This window comes from Hibiscus syriacus, unplaced genomic scaffold (assembly GCF_006381635.1).
Source record: "Hibiscus syriacus cultivar Baekdansim isolate YM2019G1 unplaced genomic scaffold, ASM638163v2 tig00110646_pilon, whole genome shotgun sequence".
Classification (NCBI taxonomy): Eukaryota; Viridiplantae; Streptophyta; class Magnoliopsida; order Malvales; family Malvaceae; genus Hibiscus; species Hibiscus syriacus.
In genome coordinates this window covers 495,941-522,073 of record NW_024062810.1, presented here as the reverse complement: position 1 = coordinate 522,073, position 26,133 = coordinate 495,941, and the positions used below count along the sequence as shown (strand labels likewise).

Here is a 26,133-nt window from a genome sequence, read left to right as displayed (position 1 = left end):
GATAGAAAGATTGAAAAAGCTACTGGCGAAGGAGTTCAAAACCAAAGACTTGGGAACTTTACGGTATTTTTTAGGCATGGAGGTTACAAGGTCAAAAGAAGGAATAGTGATCAACCAAAGGAAATATATCCTTGGTCTACTATCAGAAACTGGAATGAAGGGATGTAAGCCAGCTAAAACACCCATGGAATCAAATCTGAAGCTAATGAGAGAAGAATTGGGAAGTCCTGTGAACAAAGAACAGTATCAAAGGCTAGTAGGTAAACTAATTTATTTATCACTTACTAGACCTGATATTGCGTTCCCTGTCAGTATAGTGAGTCAATATATGAATGATCCAAGAGAATAACATTTAGAGGCTTTGAATAGAATTCTAAGATACTTGAAAATGACACCAGGACATGGATTAATTTTTAGAAAGAGTAATGATAGAACAGTAAGAATTTTTTCGGATTCAAGCTGGGCAGGTGAATTAACGGATAGAAGGTCTACAACTGGTTATTGTTCATTTGTTTGGGGAAATCTGGTTACTTGGGAGAAGCAAAAAACATGCGATGGTGTCTCAAAGTAGTGCAGAAGCATAATTTAGAGCAATGACACTTGGAATTTGCGAAGGAATTTGGCTTCAAAGAATGTTAATTGAGCTGGGGTTATATGCCAACAAATGGTTTGAACTTCAAAGTAACAGTAAATCTGCAATAAGTATTGCAAAGAATCCAGTTCATCATGACCGAACGAAGCATGTGGAGATTGACAGACATTTCATCTCTGAAAAGGTGAATGGTGGAACGGTAAAGCTCAATTATGTTTCAACGAAGAATCAATTAGCAGATATTCTCACCAAAGCACTTCCAAGAATTACCTTTGATGAGATTATATCCAAGTTAGGTATTTTCAACATTTACTCCCCAACTTGAGGGGGAGTGTAGGTTATGCAATAGATAAGTTAGTATTTTAATATAACACTAACTCTTAGAAAGTTAGATAGATAAGAATAACTACTAAGTAGTTTACTTCTAATAGAAAACTTACACCTAATTTTTCCTATAAAAAGATGTATTTTCACCATTCAATATATAATAAAAAGAGTTCATTTTCTTCTCCACTATGTTGTTTATTCTTTATCAACAGTATACATAATCAAACAAGTAATATAGATTAAGTGAGTATCATCTCCACAGGGATTGGAGGAAATTACAAGTTAAGTTAAAACACCAATCTAAATTATCTAAGTATAGTTAGTTTGATGGTATGAAAAAATGATAATATCATGGTAAGTTGAAATGTATGCAGATGGAATTTCAATGGTGGTGTGGAAAGGTAGGAAATAGAAATGCTATGGCAAACTGAGATATATTAAGTGTAACCAATTAAAAATGCTAAAGAAAATTAAATTGAGGATCCAATATTAAACGAGATAACTTGAAAATTTTCACCCAAACAAGCTACAATGGGAATGATTGGTGGGGTCACTAAGGAATCATAAGCTTTGTTTTCTAGAATGGTCCAAACTTTTATAGCTTACTTGTTTAACATAGTTTACTAAGAGTGTCCCTATGTTGTCTCTAGTTTGGGAACCTGACAGATGAAAATACCATGACAATACCTATCGGTATGAACATTGGCACAAAACCTATCGATTAAGTTCTACTCCTTTTATTGGTTGAAATCCTATCCTTATCTTAAAGGTAGATTAGGTCGTAGTTAGCAGCTAAAACCCATTACTCACATTATTCCTTACCTAGTTTCTCTCGAGCACTAAGCATCGAACTACCTAGTTTCTCTTGAACACTAAGTAGTGAACCTAAGAAATGACTACTCTCATATCTCTTACAATCCTAAGTAAGTAAATACAATTAATAACCATAAAAAAACTTAAACCATTCATTAAAACAAATACTTAATAATCCATAAATAACCCACACCAAATAAGGTTTAGTTCATGGTAGGGTTTAAATCATCCAAAAATATCATTCATTTCATAACAACCCACAATATATAAAGGAAAAGAAAGCAGAAAGGTGGAGGAAAAACTCTGAACGCGCACTACTGTGAGCTCATTCGGCCACCATGAACCACCTCAGTAATGCTAGCTTCTCTCGAATGCCTAGCTCGCCATTCCTTTGAGCTTGAAAATAGAGGACACCACTAAAAAGATGAAAAATGGGAGAAAAAGATGGAAGCTTGTAGCTTATCTCTCACTCTTGCCCCTCTCACTTTTTCCAAAAAAAAATCCTTTCCCCATTTTTGTGACATCATTTTCTATTTATACTAAGGGGATGTCCTATGGTTTTGAGCTAAAATTCTCTTAGTAACTAAGTAACATCCTCTCACGTGAAAATGGAGTACAAAGGTAGTAGTGGTCCCCTCCTAGGTGGCAAGCAACATGAATCATGTGTGGGTTAGACAACTGGCTCTTTTATAAAAAATATCTTCAGTTTTTTGTCTTTTTCTGCACCCAGAAATGCAGGCTTAGCCACCGCGGCATTTTCCTCATGCTTCATCAACTCAAATTGTCACAACAATTTCCCTTGCTCACTTTTAGCTTCATGAACCTGCACATCACCAACCAGACACAACCTTTCCCATCAAGCAACACCGGTTGCAAAATAAAATACCACAGAAAAATAAATCAATCAAATGCAATATATGCTGCTAAATACATCTGTATGATTCTAAATGTGCCTTAAGATAACCAATAACTTAAGTGAAAAAGCCCTAGATATAGCCTTTTTATGGAGTTATCACACCCCCCAAACTTAAGCTATTGCTTGTTCTCAAGCAAAGGATAGTGGTCAGCAAAAGAAAAATGCAATGGCAAGTGGTCAGTAAAAGAAAAATGCAATGGAAAGTTCAGATTTAGGACAAATATATGGGATAGAATTTCAGCCCTACGAGTAGTTGGCTTCAACATGCTAGGCAAGTTAAGAAATCAAGTACAATTCCTTAGGGTAAGTTCCTTGGGACAATCATATAGGATGACTCCCCTTGTGCAGTGCTATGTAAAAAAATTGAAAAATTAAAAAGTTTAAATGCTGAATAAATAGAAGTAATTTTGTGCTTAATGAATAATTTTATACCTCGTCAAAAAAAGGAACTTATTTAAGGACTTTCTAATTCCGTTAAGCATAGACTAGATACAATCACGCACACATGCTTGAAAAGGATCTTGGCCTAGGGAAAGTTACTTGACTTCTCAATTAGTCTAGTATGTTAGAGCCAACTTTTTGTTGATGGCTGGAATTTTAGACCACTTGACTATCCTAATTAAAAATTTTACCATAGCATTTTATTTTCTATTGTTTATTATCCATTGCTTGAGGACAAGTAATAGTTTAAGTGTAGGGATGTGATAACTCCTTAAAAATACTATATTTTAGGTCTTTTTACTAAAGTTATTGTTGTCCAAAAGTTTTTTCATAGAATTTAGTTACACTTAGGAAATTTCATGCATGTGGTGAATAAGTTTTGTCTCTGCTAGTTTTTCTTTAAAACTGATGTTGTTGATGAGAAGGGTTATGTGATGGTTGTTATGATGCAAGTGATAAAAATGACCAAGGAGGAAAATATTTGTCGAGACAAATTTTGTGCGAAGGAATAATGAACTGAAGACGATGATCGTGAGCAATTTTTCGCCACGACAAGTTTTATCTTGCAAGTCAGACGCAAAACGAGAAAAATTGTTGACGTCACATGGCCAACTGTCCATTGCACCACACGTGAATCTCTGCCCTGCCAAAGATTTAGGACCACTACTAGCTTCCATATTATTCACGAAATGGGCATGTCTTCATGGGTAGTTGGGGAATTGTAAGGAGTTAAACATTAGAAATTCCTCACTATAAATTGCACATTATGCAAACCATTTAAGAAATCACACTCTCACCTACCTAAAACTCTTTGGAAAAAGAGGCAGCAGCACCTTCTTCTCCATCATTCCCCTCTTGTCCTTCCCTGTGTCCTCCATAGCCGTGCTTCGCCAGAGTAGCAGCTAGGCCCTCGAGAGAGGCTAGCGCGCAGAGGAGTCATGGTGATGGTCTGGTTTCACAAAACATATCTATTTTTTGGGAGTTTCCTTCTCCTTGTTCTCATTTTTATCTTTTAAGGTCTTGTACTTAAAGAATATTTGGAATGATTTTAGCCACACATGACTATTTTATTTGTGTTGGAGGTTTTTGGATGATACTTTATTTTATGTTTAATAGTTGATAAGTATTTTATGTTTATTGATGTTTTCTTCAATATTTTAATATTATACCTTAGCACTGTAAGAGCTTTTGGAGGATTGACTGGTGCCTTGGCAAAATATCCTAGACTTTGTAAGAGCTGTTGAGAGATAGTTGTTTTTCTAGGAGTTAATACCTAATATCGGGAGAGTTAGGTTAGATCTACGTGAACAGGGACTAATCTGGGATGGTGAGGTTTTAATCTACCTTAGACATAAGGAGGGTTTCAAGTGACTAAAGGGATAATACTTAATTGATAGGCTATGGATATGCTTACGCTAAGAGGTTATTGTGGCAATAGTTGTATCAGGTTCCTTACTATAGATAGCTTAGGAACACTTTAGTAAATCCTTCGGCAGTATAGGCAATCATACTTAGTTCATCTTAGGCTTAGAATAATTTATAGCGTAGCAAATCCAACCCAAGTGATCCGTTAGAAGTCTGATTGTGTGAGGTTGTTAGTCTATATTCAGAACTTGAACATTTTTTCCTTAGCAAATTTTATTTAATTACTCTTGAAATTAATTTTTGTCTTAGAAATTTTTACTTGTTTACTATTGCATATTTTTCTTGCCACGACAAAAATTATATGCTCTCTCTTCACTTCACACATTTCTTTCCTCAAACAATTTTTTCTATATGTTCATACTATCTGCCATAGTACATTTCTCATTTGTTTATATCACTAGATTTAGACGCTTAGGGTTAGTTAGTGATGTGTATTCCTAGCTGTAGCAATCTTTAAAAAATTCCCCTAATTCCTGTGGAGACGATATTCACTCACTATTGTATTACTTGCATCAATTTTGTATACTTGTACAAATTTACATGCCATATCACACAAATTTACACGGGATCACATTGCACAATGCTCACCCATTAACTATTGGATATAAGATAGATAACCCCAATACCAAGTAACTTTATGATTTCCTTCATCACCACCTTCTTTATAACCGGGTTGAGCCTTCTTTTTGGTTTAATGGAATTATTGTGGCATTCATCAAGCAAAATTTTGTATATGCAAATAGTAGCACTTATCCCCTTTAAATCAGCCATAGTCCAACCTAACACTTTCTTATGCTATGACAAAATAGGTAGCAAGCTACATTCTTGGTTAGGCTTAAGACTAGAGGAGATAATCATAAGTAATGTCTCATTACTACCTAGGTAAGTATATTTAAGATGCGATGGTAAAGTTTTTAGATCTAAGTTAGGTTCATATTGTAGGGAGGGTTTTGGAGGAATAAACTCATCAAAATCAAGAGGTTCAAAGTAAGTACCTTGTTTAGCTAAGAGTATGATAGATTGTTGCACCTCCATTGGACAATTCTTAGGGTCCTTTATGCTTTCTTCTTCTTTGAGTTTTTCATAGTCTTCCAACTATATGAAATTACTGTAGCAAAATTGCTCAACTACCCCTTCTATCATTGAGTCCATTTCCAAAATACTTTGGCATTCTTCAGAATCATCCATATACTTGAGAGTATGAAAGACATTCACAGTCACACTTTGATCGGTCACTCGCATAGTGGGCTCACCCTTCTCACAATCAATAAGAATATGACCAGTGGATAGGAAAGGCCTCCCCAATATTATGGGTGCATAGGTATCAACCTCACAATCGAGTATAAGAAAGTCAGAGGGGAACACAAACTTATCCACATTAACAATGACATCTTTGATCTTTCCCTTAGGACGAACATGAGAGCGGTAGGCAAGTTGAAAAATAACATAGGTGGGTCGTGATTTTTGTAATATCCACATTTTGACTAGTGACTAAAATAAATTTTTTGAAAGTTTAGTGGCTAAAGTATAAAGTTTAAAAAGTTTAGGTATAAAAAAATGTAATTTTGAAAAGTTATAGATTTCAGATCGTAAATGAATAGTTTGTCTTATAACGAGGATTTTTGTGGGAATCAAATTTTTGGTAAGGGATTTGTGTTAAAATCTATAAAGCGACAAAGTTCTGTATTGAAATCGAATAATTTGATCAAACCAGAATTTTAAGAAAATTTGAAGGATGTTAGAAAATGGTTGAAAATATTATTTTTCATATTTTAGATCAGAAATTTTGGCTCTTAACGGTGTAACTTTTTAAGATTTGACAGAATAGTGGAATTTTAGTGACTAAAATACAATTTTCAAAAATTGTATGGCTAAAATAGAAAGTCAAAGCCGAGTTGATTCATATTTGACTAAGGAATATTTTATTGGAAGAAAATTCAATGGCATTTTGTAATTATTAAGGTTCATTAATGGTATTTTTGGAATTTTTCATTAATTGAATTTTAAATTAATTTAAATTAACTTTATGCCAAGTGTATTAGTTATTAAATACTAGAACTATTAAGAGAATTAAGAAATTTTCAACCATTTTCACCTTAGGCCGAAAGTTCAAGGGTTTCTAAGGTGAGAGATTTATTTTTAATTTTTGAAGTTACATACTTGATTTTTTGGATTAAGTTATTAGATAGAGAATTAATCTACATGAAATTCTTTATCATTTGGTATAAATATTTCACAGTGAAGATTCTTATATGATGAGATTGAAAGTTAGGGTTTATGGAGATTGAAGAATTGATGAAAGATAATTATATTTTTTATGTTGAAGATTAATTCTAAAGCATGTATGATGATTAATTAATGTATACATGTTTTGGCCTAATTAAGGTTTTTGGAAATGTTGGGATTTTGATGTAATTTGATGTTGTTATGGTTAGAATATCATGAATTTAATATAAAGTTGAATTCATGCTTGAAGTTGAATTCATGCTTGAAATTGAATGAAAAAGTTTACCCTAAGTGCTTAGTGATATTCGGCCAATTGGGGGGAAATTAGGGGGAAATATTGAAAAAATCCCTATGATTTATAATTGATATTAGAAGTGTTATAAGTGACTTGGAGATCAATTTGGAACCTTGAAAGTGAAAAAGGGCTAGTTTACAAGTTTTAAGGATTTTGGGACATTATTGTATAAATGTGAGATTTGTAGTATTCAATGATAATATTTAGTATTTAGATGCTGAAAAATTAAGTTGGAAAGTTATTTGGAACCAAATTGAAAATTTGGTAAGAGTTTGGGTTGGAATTTGGAAGGTCCTAAGAAATGGAGACTTGTTTGCAAATTAATAAATGTAGAAGTATCATTTGCGTAAATTAGAAAAATTCTAGAAATTCTGGAAGCTTGCTGAATTTTTTTTTATTATTAAGTTTGAATCAAATTACAAGTTTACAGAGATTTGAAGTTGAATTGACAAAGTTTAAGAAAGTATAGGATGAATTTGCAAACTTTTGAATGTTTAAGTATTGATTTGAATACTTTTTGTAGGTGCTGGAAATTTTATGTTATTAATGTGAAATAATCATAATGGTGAAGGATCATTATGAAGTTAATAGAAAAGTTATAGTGAATTCTAGAAAGAATTCATTATTAGTGGTTTGATTATGTAGTTTATAATTAGAAAGAATTCATAATTAGAAAGGATCATTATGGAGTTAATAGAAAAGTTAAAAATTGAAGGATTGATAGTGAAAATAAATATTCATAGGATCGAATAAGTATTATGAGAAGTTTGAAAGTACGATTTAGATTTATATCGATTTAAGTATCGGATTTATTTCTATTAAATTTTTATATTTAAGTTTAGATTATGTTAGTTCGATGCTAACATATAGTTTGAATATTTTATGTTATTATATAATGTCATCAGATGAAGGTAAATTTAGTGATTCAAGTAGCATAAAAGGGAAGGAAAAAGTATGGGAATCGAGAAGATTATCATGGAGAATGTTCGATAGTGAAGCAAAGGTGAGTGCATTTAATTCGCGTTTGTGTTATCGTACAAACATTGGCTTGCAATGAGCCAGTGACGGAGTTACTACAGTAATAAGTGACTCCTAATGTTGTGTAAATTGTGATTCTAGGGTAAATGTTCATTTATTAAGCTTATATAATTATGAAATTAAGATAAGGATGTTAATTAAGGAAAGTTGTCTATAAATTAGAATTCAAACAATGAGTTTAGAAATTCACCATAAATTATACATAATTGATTAGAGGATGATCTATATACCGTTAGATTCGTATATCAGTACATCTTGGTTTAAAATAGAGGGTGACTAATTTCAAGGTGTACACAAAAAGATATGAATTTTAAATTGGTGATAGGTCAGAAAACAGGGCAGCAGATTCTGCCGAAATAGCTTTTATCAGTCAACTTTGAAAATTCGTTATAAATTGTACAAGAGGAACTAGACGGAGTGTCTTATATGGTTAGATTTGTATTATATTATAGTTTTCATTAGTTTAAACATAATAATTTTTCAATATATTAATTAATACAGAATAATATTTGTTTGAAGGCAGTGCAAACTGCCAGAATATAGAATTTTGATAAATTGTATATTGAAAGTAGTGGAAAGTAAAAGAATTTAAATATAAAGTTGATTGAGGCTTATATTTTGATTTAATAATAATAATAAGTGTTAAAGTGAGTGTAGTTTGTTTGTTTGATTGTTATAGTCGAGGACGACTTGCGATAAGCCAACCTCATTTTATTTTCCAGTATGATTAATAAATTTTAGTATGGAATATTTCTATAAAAATTTTCATCAAGTTTTATGAATGATTTTGGGTATGAACTGCCCATGTATGATATTTATGATGATGAATTCTAAATATTTACAGTTATCAGATGATTTTCAGTTATCAGATGATTTTCAGTTATCAGATGATTTTCAGTTATCAGATGATTTACAATTATTAGATGATTTTTAGTTATCAGGTGATTTTTAGTTATCAAATGATTTTCAATTATCAGATGATTTACAGTTATCAGATGATTTTTAGTTATCAGATGATTTTCGGTTATCAGATGATTTACAGTTATCAGATGATTTATAGTTATCAGATGATTTTCAGTTATCAGATTATTTACAATTATCAAATCATTTACAATTATCAAATTATTTTCAGTTATCATATGATTTTCAGTTATCATATGATTTACAGTTATCAGATGATTTACAGTTATTAGATAATTACAAATATCATATATTTTATAGTCATCATATACAGATTATTAAACGATTTTATGATGATAAATATAAGCCATTGTATGTTGCATTGAGAGTCGTAGATACATTTGGCATGCCATTAAGTGAGTAATTATCAGTTCAGCTTTGGAATATTCGTGAATCAATGTTCATTTATCAGTTATCAGTTCAGCTTTGGTACATTTGTGTATCAATGTTCAGCACAGTTGGTGCTCATTCAGGTTATGATTGCACTGAAGTGCATTATATATTAGTTTCAATTATGATTCGACATCTTGTTGTGCCTAGTGTGCATCTTAAACTCACGTACCTTATGTTCTCTTACATATACATTGGGCTATAACCGTAAATGTGAAAGTTATGACAGTATATAAAAGAAATGAACATAGAATTGAAAAGAAAGTATTGAAATATGTTGGTATGAAAATAACAAAAGTTATTTATGGTATTCGATGTTGACTTAAGTGATTTTTGATAAAATCGTGAGATGATGATTTTTTAGGTTTTCAGAAGGAAAAACGACTTGATTAGCCGGGTTTGAAGTTTTAGTGTTTTATTTAAATTATTGTTGATTGCTTATATTTTATCGATTTTACATTTTAGTTATATTTCTGCGTCACTAAGTTTTACTTAGCATGTGATGCTTTTAATGCGTAGGTTCAAATAAAGTAGAGTTCGTGAAGTGAGAAGCTTCCCAGCATCTTATGCAAAATCAAACCTACTGATAGTATCAGTAAGACATCCTAACTTTGACATATTAATGGCATGTACATTATATTTGTTGGGTTGTTTTATCATATTTATTTAAAAGGGTTTGTAATAGTAATTATGATTATTTTCTTTAGTTTTATCTAATTTTAGTATTAATCGTATTTATAAGTGAATAGTATAAATGTTATATTTTAAATAGCTTAAAATCAAGCGGTATTAGGTAGTTGTACTTGGATATGAACAACACTGAACTGCCTAATTACTGACTGAAATCAGGCTAGTTTTTAATGATCAAAAAATATTTTATAAATTAATATGATTAAGGAAAAATTTTAAAGTAAAAAAAAAGGAAATTATTAAATGAAACAAAAATTTTACGCATTTAAATTCAATAAAAGTCAGTTGAGTTGATGTGACATTTGTAGCTTGTATTACGAGACATATATGGGCTATGAGTGTTACACATTTACCATCCCAAGCTTCAAGAATATAGATTTAGGCATTATATTTACATTCAAGCTAAGGTCACATAGTGCCTTCCCAACTTAGTGGTCTCCTATAGAACATGGAATAATGAAACTGTCAGATCTTTTTTCTTTGATGTCAGCTTGCTCAGTATGGAGCAATATTCTTTTACTGTGGCAATTATCTCATACTTCTCTATTTTCCTTTTCTTGGTAATGATTTCCTTGAGAAATTTAGCATTAGTAGGCATTTGGTTAATGGCCTCCAAGAGTGGGACATTAATATATAGATGATTGAGGATATCAACAAACTTTTTGAATTGAATGTCATCATTATGCTTCTTCAATATTTGAGGAAATGGCGGTGGGGTTTGACTTCCTCTACTGATGGTGTGAGGAAAACTTTTGTTATGGCATTTTTTGTTGCGCCCTCAGTAGGTCCGCTTGTTGAACCTTCATCCTTGTTTTTCTCTCCAAATGTCTCTTCTTGCATCTCAAATTCAACTTGCTCAATTGTGGGGTTAGAATCATCCTTCTTTCTTCCACAAACTTATCTTATTTATTGATTTGGGTGCCAATCCTTAGAGTGAGTGCACTACATTTCTCCTTGCCATGAGCTGTAGTGACTTAAGTGTCAACTGGTAAATGACTTGGTTGACGTTCTTGTAATGCCACGAAAATTTAACCAACTTGAACCTCTAGAGCTCTTAAAGATGATCTATGACTTTGCAACAATGCTCCTTAACTTTGAAGTAGAACTCCTTGGTTCTTATAGATGTCAAATGGACCTGCAACAAGGTCTTGGTCAAAGCCATAACATCCTTAGTAGTTGTCATGAAATCCTGTAAATAAGGTTTCAACGAGTTGGTATTCAACGAAGATGTTACCCCCTTGTTAGATTTTTTCCACGACATATTTTCTTGAAAACCTGGGGGTTCACTTATATTTTTCTATCGAATAAAATGAATAACATTAGTGGCTCCTTGATTTCCCCATGAAAAGTTAGGATGTTGTCGCCACCCTGGGTTATAGGTATTGGAGTAAGGGTTATTGTTTCCTTGATTGAAATTTCTTACATAGTCGATGGAATCTTATTTTTTTGGGCATTCATTCTCATGCTGATTGCCTCGACATAAAAGACATGATGCGTTGGCCACATTTACCTAATTTACTTGGCTAGAGTGCTGAAGATTTTTTAGCATGTTGGTGATGGAAGATAATTAAGCTGATACGAAGTCCTTGGCATCCAACTCAAAGGTCCCTTGAGCTTTTTGCCCTATTCTCAGCCTTGAAGACAAAAAAATGGTAGTCATTACTAGTTATCCAGTCAAGAATATCAAAGGCTTCCTCAGGCGACTTGTCAAGAAAAGTTCCATTTTTCGGGCCATCTATAATAATTCTCGTGGGAGCATTGACTCCATTGTAAAACATCATGACTAGAGTCCAATCTTGAAATTCATTGTTGATACACTTGCAAAGCAATCCTTTATAGCGGTCCCAATATTCATACATTGATTCGTCATCAGCTTGATGGAAGGATGCTATGTCATTTCTAAGTTGAGTGTTTATGCTTGGTGGATTATACAGTAGAAAAAAACCTTTGCATAGATCTAACCATTACTTCATTGAGTCAGATGGTACTCCACTAAACCAAGCTCTTTCTTGGTCATGCAATGAATATGGAAACAACTTGAGCTTCAACACATCTTCATGCACTTCTTGTTGATTGAAGGAATCGCAAACCTCCATGAAGGCACGAATGTGTTGCCTTGTTTCTTCATGAGGTATGCCTCCAAACTGAAGTATTGAATTCAACATATTAAACATGATTGATTTGAGCTCGAAGTGGGCTTCTTGAATCTCAAGTGATAGAATACCATGGTTTAAATCGTCCAATATAGGAGCTAAATGATCTCGAATAGTACGCGGTCGAGCAACATTCCTAGCATTTGGAATTGCTACAATAATTGGACCTGCAGGATCCTCTGTTTGGTCTCCACTTTGGTTTTTTTGTATATACATGTTATTTTGAGCATGTTGAGAACGTCTCCTTTGTCTAAAAGATTGTTCTACCTCGGGATCAATCGGTAGTAGGCCTTCGGGATGTCCTCTGGTCATACGCAAATAAAACCAAAAAAGAATAAAAGAAATAACAATTAAAACTATACAAAAAAATAAAGAAGAAAAATTAAAAAAAAACTATAACAAAACCGATAAACTTCCTGTTGCCAATTCCTGAAACCGAAACCAAAAACTTGTTGCGCTATTTGTGTGCTTATAAATTACGCAAAAATATGTGTAAGTATACATAATTAAACAAGTAAAATAGAGTGAGTGAGTATCATCTCCATAGCGATCAGACAAAATTGCTAGTTAAGTTAAAGAATAAATCTAAATTATCTAAGTATAGCTTGTGTGATGGTATGAACAAATGATAATGTCGTGTCAATATGAAATGTATATAGATATAATTTAAATGGTGGTATGGAAAGGTAGCAGATAGAAATGCTATGACAAAATAAGATGTATTAAGCGTACATGCTAAAGAAAATTAAATTGAGGATCCGAGATTAAAAAAGATAACTTGACAATACTCACACAAAAAAACTACAATGAGAATAATTGGTGGGGTCACTAAGGAATCCTAAGCTTTTTTTCTAGAATGGTCCAAACTTCTATGGATTACTTGCCTGACAGAGTTTACTAAGAGTGTCCCTATATTATCTATAGTCAAGGAACCTGACAGATGAAAATGCCACGGTAATACCTCTCAGTATGAATAGTAGCATAAACCCAATCGATTAAGTTCTACTCCTTTTATTCATTGAAATCATACCCTTATCTCAAAGATGGATTATGTCATAGTTAGTAGTTAAAACCCATTGCTCACGTTGATCCTCACCTAGTTTCTCTAAAACACTAAGTATCAAACCACCTAGATTCTCTCGAACACTAAGTAGTGGACCTAATAAATGGATACTCTCACAGTTTTTAAAATCCTAAGTAAGTAATTATAATGAGCAAAACAAAATAATAACCATAAAAGACCTAAACCATTCATTAAAACAAAAACTTAATCATCCTTAAATAACCCACACCAAATAAGGTTTAGTTCATGGTGGGGTTTAAATCATCAAAAAATACCATTCATTTCATAACAACCCATAAAATATAAAGGGGAAAACACAAAGGTGGAGAAAAAACTCCCAACATACATTGTTGTGAGCTACCTTGGCCACCACAAACCACCAAAGTGATGTTACCTTCTCTTAAACACCTAGCTTGCCCCTCCCTTGAGCTTGAAAGTGGAAGAAACCACTAAAGAGATTAAAAATGGGAGAAAAAGATGGAAGCTTGTAGCTACCTCTCACTCTTACCTCTCTTACTTTTTTCCCAAAAGAATCCTCTCCCCATTTTCATGGCATTATTTTATATTTATACTAAGGGTATGTCCTAGGGTTTTGTGCTAAAATTCCCTTAGTACCCTAGGTAATATCCTCTCACATGAAAAACGGAGTGAAGAGGTAGTAATGGATCCCTCCTTGGTGGAAGGCAGCAGGAATCACTTGTGGGCTGGACAACTGGCTCTTTTATAAAAATATCTTTAGCTCTTTTTTATCTTTTTTTGTGCCCAAAAATATTGTCCTAGCCTCCATGGCATTTTCCTCATGCTTCATCAACTCAAATTGCCATTGCAATTTCCCTTGCTCACCTTTAGCTTCATGAATCTGTACATTACCAACCAGACACAACCTTTCTCATCAAGAAGCACCAGTTACAAAATAAAAATACCATGGCAAAATGAATCCACCAAATACATTTATATGCTCCTAAATACATCTATATGAACCTAAATATGCCTTAAGACAACCAATAACTTAATTGAAAAAACCCTAGATATAGCCTTTTTATTGAGTTATCAAACACCTTAATTAGTATAAGAGATTTTGAGAGGACAAATTTTTTAAAATTTCATAAGTCTAGTGGTCATGAAGAAGCCTTTAGGGGCACATAATCTGAAAAGATTATTAAGGCTAACGGCTTCCTTGGCGAAATTAAGAAATGTTTTTCCAAAAACAATAAAGTTTAAATGACATCATTTTTGACTTCTTTGATGTCTATAAAGTATAAGGGTCAAGGAAATGTGAGGGGGTAGATTATGGATAAGTTTCATATTGCTTTAAGACTTAAGACACTTAAGATCAAGTTTTTCTGAAGAATTACTTGTTCTCATGATTTTGATATCATTTTTATATAGTTTAATCAACTCAAAGGGATAAATAAACTCTAAATGAGTTTATTTCTCATTATATGCAAGAGGAAGAAAAGGTTGAAGCATAATAAGTTTGAAAGTACTCACTTGAAAAGTGCATATAAAGATAAAAGAAAAATAAAACTAGAATGTAGTTATTAAGGGTCTAACTCAAAAGAGACAACAATATGTTATAAAAGGTTGTTCTCTTTTTAGATAAGTTTGATATATGATGATAACTTGAATTATAAAACATTAAGCAATTATTTTTTTATTTTGAGTGATCCAGGGGTTATAAGTTTTATGATCCCATAACTATAAATATTTTTAAGATGAGATCTATAACATTTTTTTAGGATGTTGAGTTTGGAGGGAGAAATAAGGTTTAAGGAATTAATTCCGAGGGGGAATTGAATTAATTCCTATTATCAATTTTGATGATATTCATGTGTTCGTACATGTCATTAATCAAGAAGTAAATCTAGAAACTCAACAAGATAATATTAAAAAACTCTCCATTTTAGATGAGAAATTATTACGAAAGAACAAACTCAACAACCTTAAAGAACAAGTGTCATTAAGGAGATCCACGAGATGAGAGAAATACTATTTATAATATTTTGTTGTATTTCTCGAAGAAATAAGGATTATAGTTGAATGATGAATGATGATCTAATCAAGTTTTGTCATGTCATAAAAGTTTTGACTCTCAAAAGTGGTTTAATGTCATGAAAGAAAAGTATAATTTTTATACAAGATAATAAAGTTTGAGAACATTTCTAATTACCTGATGGTGAAAAGTTGATTTTTTAAATGGATATTTAAAATCAATATGAATACAAATGGTAATGTTGACAAGTATAAGACATGTCTTGTATATAAATGATATACTCATAAATAAGGCAATAATTTTGTAGAGACTTCTATTTGGTTTCATTAGCAGACTGTTTTATGATAATTATGATACTTGTTGCTTATATTTGATCTTGAGTTACATAAGTTGGATTTTAAAATTGTGTTCTTGAATAGTAATATTGATGAGATATTTTATACAGTGCAATTAGAAATTTATGTCTGATGATACAAAAAAATGACATGCAAATTAGGAAATTCATTTATGAGTTTAAGTATGACTCTTGTTAATTTTATAACAAATTTCATCAAGTGATTATCTCGTTTGGTTTTGAGATTAATTTGATTGACAATTGGATATACTATAAGTTCAGTAGGAGCAAACCAAATGATATCTCTTATTGGTAAATGAAACAATTTTAGTCTTGATGAGTGCCCTAAGAATGATTTTCAAAGTAAGGAAATATTAAAGGTTCATTATACCTCAAAAGCAAATGAGGAGTTTAATGAAATACTCGGGTTTATACGCATTGGATATAACGTATGATTTTAGGATATTAAGCAGATATTTGAGTAATTTGGGTATAGATCGTTCGATAACAGCCAAATTGATTCATATGATACACTTAAGAACAAAAATGTTACATGATCACATATCATATGTCTAGTAAGTAAGAGATCATCAGGTTTATGGACTCCGACTTATAGGAATTTGGATGCAAAATTTTATCACATGAACTGCTAATTATGGATTGAAAAGAAAGACCACTTGAGTTATTTTATGACAACTAAGTTGTAGTCTTTTATTTCATATATACCATATAAAAATTTAATTCTAAACACATAGATGTTATGTTTTTTTGTTGTTAAAGAAAATTTAGATTGGTTATGCGTTTATACAGCTTATTGGTACAAACTCATAATTGCGCACTTACTAAGGAACTGTCACCCTATGCCTTTCATGAGCACACTACTCGTGTGGGTGTAATATTATTTAAGGATATTAATATTTAGTTGGGAGTTTGTAATTTTAATGCTTGTTTATTATAGACACAATTTCAGTTACTTCAGTTTAAGGATATTTATGTTGAAGTTATTTTCTATAGAAATAAAATTTGTTTTGGTTTATTCCACTATAGTTTTGGTAAAATTTAATCTCACTAATGTTTAAAATTGACCAATTGGAAATATACATGTGTGGTTCACATTGCATGTAATTTCCATGCTACGCTCCATGATTGATCTATGTCATTTGAATGTGTTTGTATACATGACCATTGATGGGTCTAGACATGATTGATATGGTAAAGGCCACTTTGATCTTATATGGATATAGTTTATGGACGAGATTTTTATAGAATACATATTATATGATAACAAGTTTTGAGTTAATAATGTTATACATTTATTAGGAAACATATGTTGCTCAAGTGGGAGATTGTTGGATTAAAATCCATAATTATGGGAACATATTTATAACGTATATTTTTTATCATAAAGTATGACATAAATTAAGTGTCCAATTGTGTTAGAAATTCATAAGGTATTAGAAGTGTAATGGAAATAAAAGTCTAGATACTATTAATGTTGTATTTATAATTTGATGAGAGGCAAAGTTATAAATACAATCAATAATTGATTTTTAAATCAAATATATAAAAGGGCCATGGTCCCCAAGAAATGGATAATCTTGTATTTTCTTTTATCCCCTCCAGATAATTTATACTTAAGAGAACTCTATCTTCTTGAAATGTCACAACCAAAGAAAGATTCAAGGATTTCAACCAATCCATTAATCTAGGTACGCTTGCATCTAGTATTTAATTCTTGATGATTTCACATGATTAGATTATGGTTAGTTTTTCATACTTATTATGGTTTAGTTTTAACATGATGATCAAGAAATCTAGTAAGCTTTTTTAGTTTGGAGCTACTTGGGTTTGGAATATAGAAGTAAGGATGGTTCTATTTGATTGGGAACTACGTATTTGGGATGAGTTCATGTCCACGATAAATAGAGTAGCACAGGGTGGCAGTGTGGTAGATAAACCAAAAGTGGTTGGGGCACTTGATGGGTCATACTCTTCTAGTTGATATTGTAGTTTTGCAGTTAGCAATGGGTTACTGTTAGATAAGTTCTGGAATTTAGTGTGTCCTAATCTAGCACCATTAAAGGTTGAGGCCTTCATTTGGAAAACTATCATACAAAGAGTCCCTACTCTTGTAAATCGTGATTCATCACTGATATGTCACAATGATTAAGGATTTTTTATGGTAATCAGTCAAGTGGGTCGCCTAACACCATTTGAAAACTAGAAAATTTCAAAACCATATTCTTTCTAGAAAATTCTAAAAGGAATAGTGTGCAAATCTATCGAATAGTCTTGAACGATGGATTAAAGGGGTCAAATGAAGTCTGATTGGTCTGAATTATGAACTGGATATTTCTCTTAGGACGAAGTAAGTACCTATAAAAAATCATGCCATAATATTTTTTGTTTACGAGTTGTGGATTACTTTGATTTTTTTCTCTCTTTTTTGTGTGTTCCTTATTTCTTTTCTTTTCTTGATTTTTTTCTTTTTTTTATGAAAATAAGCCAACTAAAAAGAAGGAATTGAAACAAATCTAAAAAAAATGAAAAATAAATCAGAAACAATGATCTTGTGCGAACTAGCTTTGTTGGGGTAACTTCGCGATGTATGCTTGCAAGAACGATCAAGAACTCTTATCCAAGAATCGTCCCAAGTATGATATCAATTGATAGAGATGTGGTATTGGATGAATGATTGTTGTTCTTGTTGAGGAATCAAACTTAGAAAGCTCTAGACTCAATGAAGAAAATGGAAGAAGAAAATGATGGAGTTGTGAAATATGGATAATGTAGGGATTAGAGTTGCTGGAAAATCAAGAATAAAGATTAAGACAATAAAGAATAAGATAATAAAGATAAATTAAGATAAGGAATATGAACATAAAATAAAGAATTGATAATGATAGAATGACTTAGCTAAATTAGGGCTTATGGCCAAATCGTGGAGGTAGTGGCGTGGATGATATTGATAATGGAGATGGATATGATGGAAATAGATGGATAAGTGTCCTATTGAACCCTCCTAATCGCAATGAAAAGGAAAACTCGATAGATGACTCTAACCAGCCCTCCTAATCACAATGAAGAGTCAAATCATAGTGTGAAGATCTCTCTCACAAAGAACTTGAAAAGAACTTAATAAAAGAAGCTTCGAATTCATAAATAATCGACACTTACAAAGATAAACTCTCATTTAATGTATTTAAGAAAATATATGATTACAAAGTTGAATGAAGCCTTCTTTATATAGGAGAGGAGTTCTTAAAGTCCTAAATAGCTCATGAATAAAAATAGTAATAAACTAAACATGTTCTAATAATAATTTCTAATAAATAATAATAAACTAATGTTTTAACTTGATATTAATTCCTAATAAAATAATAAATCTAATCCTAAAAGATAATGCACCATCCTATATTAAATTATATTACAAATAATCAATAAAAATATTGAAAATCTGTAATAATTACAAAATCTCATATTAATCCAATATAGGAATTTTTGCATGTATTGTCTTCACTAAAATGAGCATATCTTGAGTTCTCAATATTAGATTGATGCAATTCAAGAACCGTTGGAAAGTTAAGAGACAAAAGGTCGTAACTTCAGAGATATGTTAACTGATGCAGGGGGATCCGAGACAGATGATGCTGAGCTGTCAGATTGCACGTTGATGGCGCTGAGATACCATGAGTTGGCAGATCAGCGCAAAGGCGGGAATTGATTGTGACATGTTCCTTATTGGGGTCGTTTTGAGTATGTTTCAGTCTTTTGGCCATAACTTTGGCTACAGGTGTCAGAATCGCGCATAAGACCCCAATCCGGAAAGCTCTTTTCGACGCGCACGCTCTCCACATTGAGCTACGCTCCATGTGGCCTTTTTTTCAACCTCAAATTCTGCCGTTTTCCCCTCCGAATCACTAGATTTAGTTATTTTTTACTATTTATGGTAATATTTCGATTGTTAATTAGGAAGTCAATTTAAATCCGATTTAGACCGGATTTTTGGGAGATTGCTTATTTTATTTCGAATTTCAATTTAGAGTGATTTTCGGGATTTTGCTATTTTTGGCAAAATTCGAATAAATACGATTTTTTGCTATTTTTGGCAAAATTCGAATAAAGACGATTTTTTTAGCTATAACAGTCCGGCTTGTGGACTGCTTTTGACAGTTATTGATTTTATAATATTTTATTAAACCCTAGAGACTTTTTTTTCTCTGGTTTTTGGGCGAATTTTCTCTTGTGAATCGTCTGTCGGAGCTAGCCTACAGGATAATCACTATTCTGTCTGGCGTCATTAACCAAATAACATCAGGATCCTATTTAAAAAGTTGTCGTAAGTCTGCTGCTATTATGGTCTTATTTTCCAAGGCTTGGTCGTTTTGATCAATTGAAAGCGTTAATCCATCTTCTTTCATGTGATCTTGTGATTCATGTATCACCCTCCCTCTCTTAAAAAGATTTAATCTCGAATCTAAAACCTCAAAGGGAGAAACATTAGGATCTTTAAATAATCCATTCGTATTATACTTTCTAGAAAATTCTACGAAAATTCGAAAAGGAATAGTCCATCTTCCTTTGATGTGAGTCTTGTGATGCATGTATCATAAACATACGCATAAACCCAAATTTTTTAGAGAGATTAGACAACAGAAAAGATCAGTGATGAAGGTGGAGATGAATTTGGTCGACAAAAATCAAACAATTCGGTTCAAACTCCGATGAACGCGGAATCTAATAACATTTCAGCGTCTACTTTGTCTTCTCGTTTTGCTTCTAAAGATCTAGATTATCTTCTGGCTTCCTCTAGATCTACTACTGAAGCTGATCAGGTTAAGTTTCTTTCTAAGGATGGAATCATATATGCTAGCAATATATCTCTTATGAGTGTTTTAGTATAGCTGAGGCGCTGATACCCGATTTACTTATGGGTTGTTTCCTTTCTTTGCTGAAGCATCTGTTTCTTTATCTATTGTTTTATTTGTGAGTCAAGCATGCACTCGTTTTGCCCTAACTCACTCATAGCTTCACTACAATTATAATCTGCCAAAAACCTTTGTGCTTAGATCGACTCCGTTTCTATTATCTTTTTTTGTCTTCTATAACGATTGATACTGAAACTACATATACAGATACTTTCCCACAGTCAAACCTTCTACAACTTTCATTATTTGGTAGTGACTTCTGGAAATACCAGACAAATGGTCGGTTGTTAGCATAGACGTCGGATTTTATGTCAAGAGAGGAATTATTGTTTCTTTAATGGTAGTATATTTTGCTTTATTGATACAAAATATTCTTATTTGAATTATTAGGTTAATCTGTGGAGTATTTGATTTCATATAAACAAGAGAGCCCAAGAAATTTCTTCGTCGGCACAAGTTTTGGCTTCTCGACGCTAATGTAATGCTTGCCTGACCTAATTGTTATGCACTATTATACTCTGATATGATACTCATCTGATATATGCTAAGTATACTAAAAACGAGGAAACATTTTCTTATTAATCTGAGATTTGAGAATTGAAAGGCTGCAACCGATGCATAATGTAAATGTGTAATCCTGTTGTCAACAATCCAACACTGCCCCGACCAAAATCGGTGGTTTAGAAGTATTCTCCTTGTGGGCAAGGGAACAAAAACCCAACCCCATCCATGCCCATTTTCTCCTACTGGAATAACATCGTGGGGGCGCACTGTGATACCTCATTTGTCACGAGCAACAAATGTCAGATATGTATGTCCTCGTCAAATGATACCCTTTCAACATTGCGGTTGAGTTGTGAACAACTAAGCTGAGGAGACGTGGCATATATACTATCCTCACACTACAACAAAACTTTGGGATCGTACTTTGCCACTTCCTTTGTTAGTTTGCTTTCGTTAATATCAAATGCATTTTGCTTACATGAAATATAGTAATTCTTTGTTGTGGCTCCAATTAACTTTTCACGTTTACTTGATTCATGTATAGCAAGTGAAAATTTCAGAACTTAAGGGTAAGGTGATTGGGGTTTACTTCTCAGCCAACTGGTATCAACCATGTAGAAATTTCAACTGAGTATTGATCGGTGTCTATGAGCAGTTGAAGAGCAATGGCTCAAATTTCGAGATTATTTTCGTGTCATCTGATGAAGACTTGGATGCCTTTAACCATTACTGCCAAAGCATGCCTTAGCTTTCATTTCCATTCTCTGATTTGGAAACAAAGATGGCCTTGAATAAAAAATACGAAGTTGAAAGCATTCCTTGCCTAGTCATTTTGCAGCTTGAAGATACCATGGGTGATGCAACTTTCTGTGATGGTGTAGAACTCGTTTATCGGAACGGGGTCGACGCCTTCCCATTTACCAAAGAAAAGTTGAAGGAATTGCGAAGGGAAGAGAAGAGGAAGCATGACAGTCAAACTGTGTCCTATTTATTAACAAACTCGGACAGACTATCTTTTGGATCAAGCCATAACTAGAAAGGTCAGTGCTAACGATGTTGATAATACAATTTCCGTTTTATGTTCTTACTGCTGATATTGTTGATTGTAGGTGTCGTTTGATTCCTTGATTGGTAAAACGATTTGACTTTACCTCTCAGAGCAATGGTGTTTGCCATGTTGAGTTCACTCCCAAACTGATATCCATCTACCAGAAGATCAAGCAATATTAGAAAGAAAAAATGGCGAGGATTTCGAAATCATTTTCGTGTCAAATGATCATGATCAAAATTCGTTCGGATCATTCTTTGGTACCATGCCATGGCTGCGTTGCCTTTTGGAGACCCCACTGTTAGAAGCCTTGCCAAATACTTCGATGTGCAATGGATTCCTTGTTTGATAATAATAGGCCCCGATGGAAAAACCGTAACCAAGCAAGGAAGAAACCTTATAAATTTGTACCAGGAAACTGCATACCCTTTCACTGATGTCGAGGTGGAGTCAATGGAGAAAGAAATGGAGGAGGAGGCGATGAGCTTACCAAGACGTGAATACCGTGTTTGCCAACTCCACGAGCTTACTTTGGTATCAGAAGGCAGTGGATGAGGTCCCTTTATATGCTGTGATTGTGATGAGCAAGGATCTGGCTGGGCTTACCAGTGTTTGGAGTGTGGCTACGAGGTGCATCCAAGGTGCATTAGTGCTGTGACTCCTCAAAGCTCTATTGAAGACAGCTGACACTCGGCACAGCTGGCGTTTATCCTAATTGAGCTTTGATTAATTTGTCATCATTTATGATGTTTGTATATAATAAAATGATGACATGCTATATTATTAAGCTATAGTCATGATCATTTGTTTAATGTAACAAACAAAATGTGTACTCCAACTATTTAAGTATTTATATTGTGTTGTTCTACTTTTTTCTTTGGTCACTCAATTTTTTAATCGGATAACACTTGAAAATTTGAAGTAAATCAAAAGAAATTGTATTAATAAGAAATCAAATTTTAATCTTTAGATAAATCATCTGATAGAATTTTGATCCAAGGGCCACATGAATTTTGATATTGGATGAATGATTTTTCTTCAAGAACCATTGAGACAGTTTTAAATCAATAAATTTCGATTCACGAGATGTTAGTCTGAGTTTGGGTTTTATATTGATGTAGGCCTGGTTGGTTGGCCCAAAGCAAATTTAGTGCTCACAAAGGCTGATAGTCACCAACCTGGAAAGTAAATTTAGACTTTTGCTTCGTATCTTCCCACATGAACTTCTCAGTCGTATACCTGCAAAGAGACTTGACCAGTACTACAGTATCCAGATTCAACAAGCAGAGTTTTTGATGGAGCACGTCTGTCCTCATATTTAGATCATCTTCATTTTCATTTGCATCAAATTGCCAAGAGATTGTTTCAATTAAACCATTGCCTTTGCTGCATGCTCTCGGCCAAAATCTACCTCGGAGAACGGTTTATCTACTACGGCCCGGCGATTATTCTGGTTATAAGTATTCCTTATTTTCTGTTGAGAACCATTAAAGCTTTTCCAAGAAAATTATATTGCATTTCAAACAGGCTGCTAAGACTTATTTTCTTTTGTTTAATTGAAGGTGGAATGCTAAAGAGTTGAATTCCCTGGAAAAGACGGCAGTTTGGTTAAAGTAGTTGTGATTTACTCAGCACTTTCCAACGTCGTTTGGAATCTCTTATTTTGGTCAGCTTTGGCACGTACTTCTTTATTTACGTTGAAATTTCTTTGGAATTGGTTGCGAAATGACATCTCTGATCCATGGCATAATACAATATGTTTAAAAAACAAATGTAGGAAAATGGCATCGTACAAGCAATGAATACAGCTACTGTGTACAAAATTCATATTCCTTGTAAGATTTCTCGTGTCTCGTTTGATTGGAATGAATTGGAACTTTGTGGGCAAGAATCAAATACCATTTTCAGGTTCGGAATTGTCTCCTGCATAAAGGGAAAGATTTGTGGTCTACTAACCACTGCTGAATATAGGAGCTATGAAACATATGGCGACACTGTGGCAAGCTATGAACTATTACTCCCGTTGTGAAGTCCTGGAAATAAGAGTGTTCAAATGAAGTTTAGTCCAAAACCCAAAACTCGCAGTAAAGACAGAATAGAAGAGAACCTCGAGGCAAATCGAACAAGAGATTCTGCTCCCCAGTGAATCCCATACGTAATCTTCGGTGATTCTCTTCTTTGGAATTTTCGCTATTGAATCCTTTCGCAGCACTTCATTCCATATGACTTCGTCCATTGCAGACTCAAATACGTTTACCTAAAAAAAACCGAATCTATAAGCATTGAAATAAAAATCCATTTTTTAAAATTAAAAGTTTAAAAGATGATTTAACAAAAGTTACTCAATTGGTTAAAGGAATAATTGTTGTTTTTAGAGGTTCTAGTTCGAGCATCAGAGACGACGGTATATTTGGACGTTCATTGTTTGAGAGTCTTTGAAATAAATACTAGTACTTGTAAGCACTCTATATTAATAAAAATAAAAATAATTTTTTAAAATTGTTATTTGAGACGAGAATAGGGATGATAAAAATACTTGAACTCAATATATTTTAACTTAAATCCATCTATAAGAATAATTTAAATTAATTTAAGACGAATTTTATTTGAAATTAGATTAGGATTAAGTTTAAAAATACATATCTTACCCCACTCTAAAAATATTTTAAAAAATAATATATATTATTCAATATATTTACAAAAATATCGGCATATTTTTTATATTTTCATGTTTTCATATATTCATCTCCTTTGTCCACTCAATTATTCTTTACGCCCCTTATTTGAAGAAAATCAAAATCAATTAAAAATATAATAAAAATATAAATCAAGATACAGTGATGATTATTATCCTTAAAGGTTTTATGTTTAAATATTAATGACTACAAAGATGATGAGTTTTTATTGTCAAATTATTAAGAACCTTCATAACAGATACTATATTATAATCACTTTAGATTAATAAAAAAGAAAGAAAAATATAACAGAAAACTAGTTTCGTTAATCCTTTTGTTCATGATTCACTTTTAAAATGTTTTCTTTAAAGGAAATATTAGAACAAAATACCTTATTTAATTTGTATGTAAAGTTAAAGATGATGAGTATATCGGTGTTTTATTTTAAATAATCTATAATGGTTATAAGATAATATTTATTTAAAAATTTTAATCAATTGATAATACATTATACGAACGCATCAGGTTAAACCCAAAACCTCTAAAAAATAATATTTTCGTAGTTCACTAAAACCGTTCAGGACACCAATGGATTTAAACGAAAAGAAAATAATGATGATGTTGATGAAGAAAATAAAATACCTTATAGATTAAGGTGTATAGGGTTTATTTAAGATGAAAAAGATATTATTAAATCAGAATAAAATTTAACAGAAATAGTATTATATCAAAGATAAGAAAAAATTTAAAAATTGATTTGTTCATGTATTAAAAAATTAAGATATGATGGAAATGAGTATTTGTAAATAGTAGTGAATAATAATGTTGATCAACTGTTAAAATAGTAGTGGTTGAAGGTTAGGAGTAGGCTTAGATTGGACCCAAAGAGTAGATAACGAAACTTGGTATTAGGGCTTAGGCCTATGGATGGGAATTTTCTTACATGGGAAAGAAAGGTTAGGTGTAGGAAGATGAAAGTGTCTTGGTCGTGACCTTTGGGTCCGAGACATTGGTGCAAGTGTCCGACAAAAAGGTTCAATATTTAATATCGGGCTTGTCAAGATCACCAGACTTGGCCCATCACTTGGAGAATGTTGTGGAACCCGTTCACACTAGTTGTGCAAAAAAGAAAAGTGGCATCAAATTCGAAGATGGTCACAAGAGCTCGGTAAATATGGCAAGAGACAACAAATTAGGAAGATATTGTGGGAGAATCTTACCATATCCTGTGTGAACACTTATCCAAGGAAAGAATCCTACTAATGGATGTAATTAGATGGGATTGGGTTCTAATTCCTTAATTTAGGGGATTTGAATTAATT

General features: G+C 32.6%; 1 pseudogene; it reads left to right on the top strand.

Moving 5' to 3' along the window:
- Window positions 1-593: 593 nt before the first annotated feature.
- LOC120136999 lies at window positions 594-24,152 on the top strand (annotated as a pseudogene).
- Window positions 24,153-26,133: the final 1,981 nt, after the last annotated feature.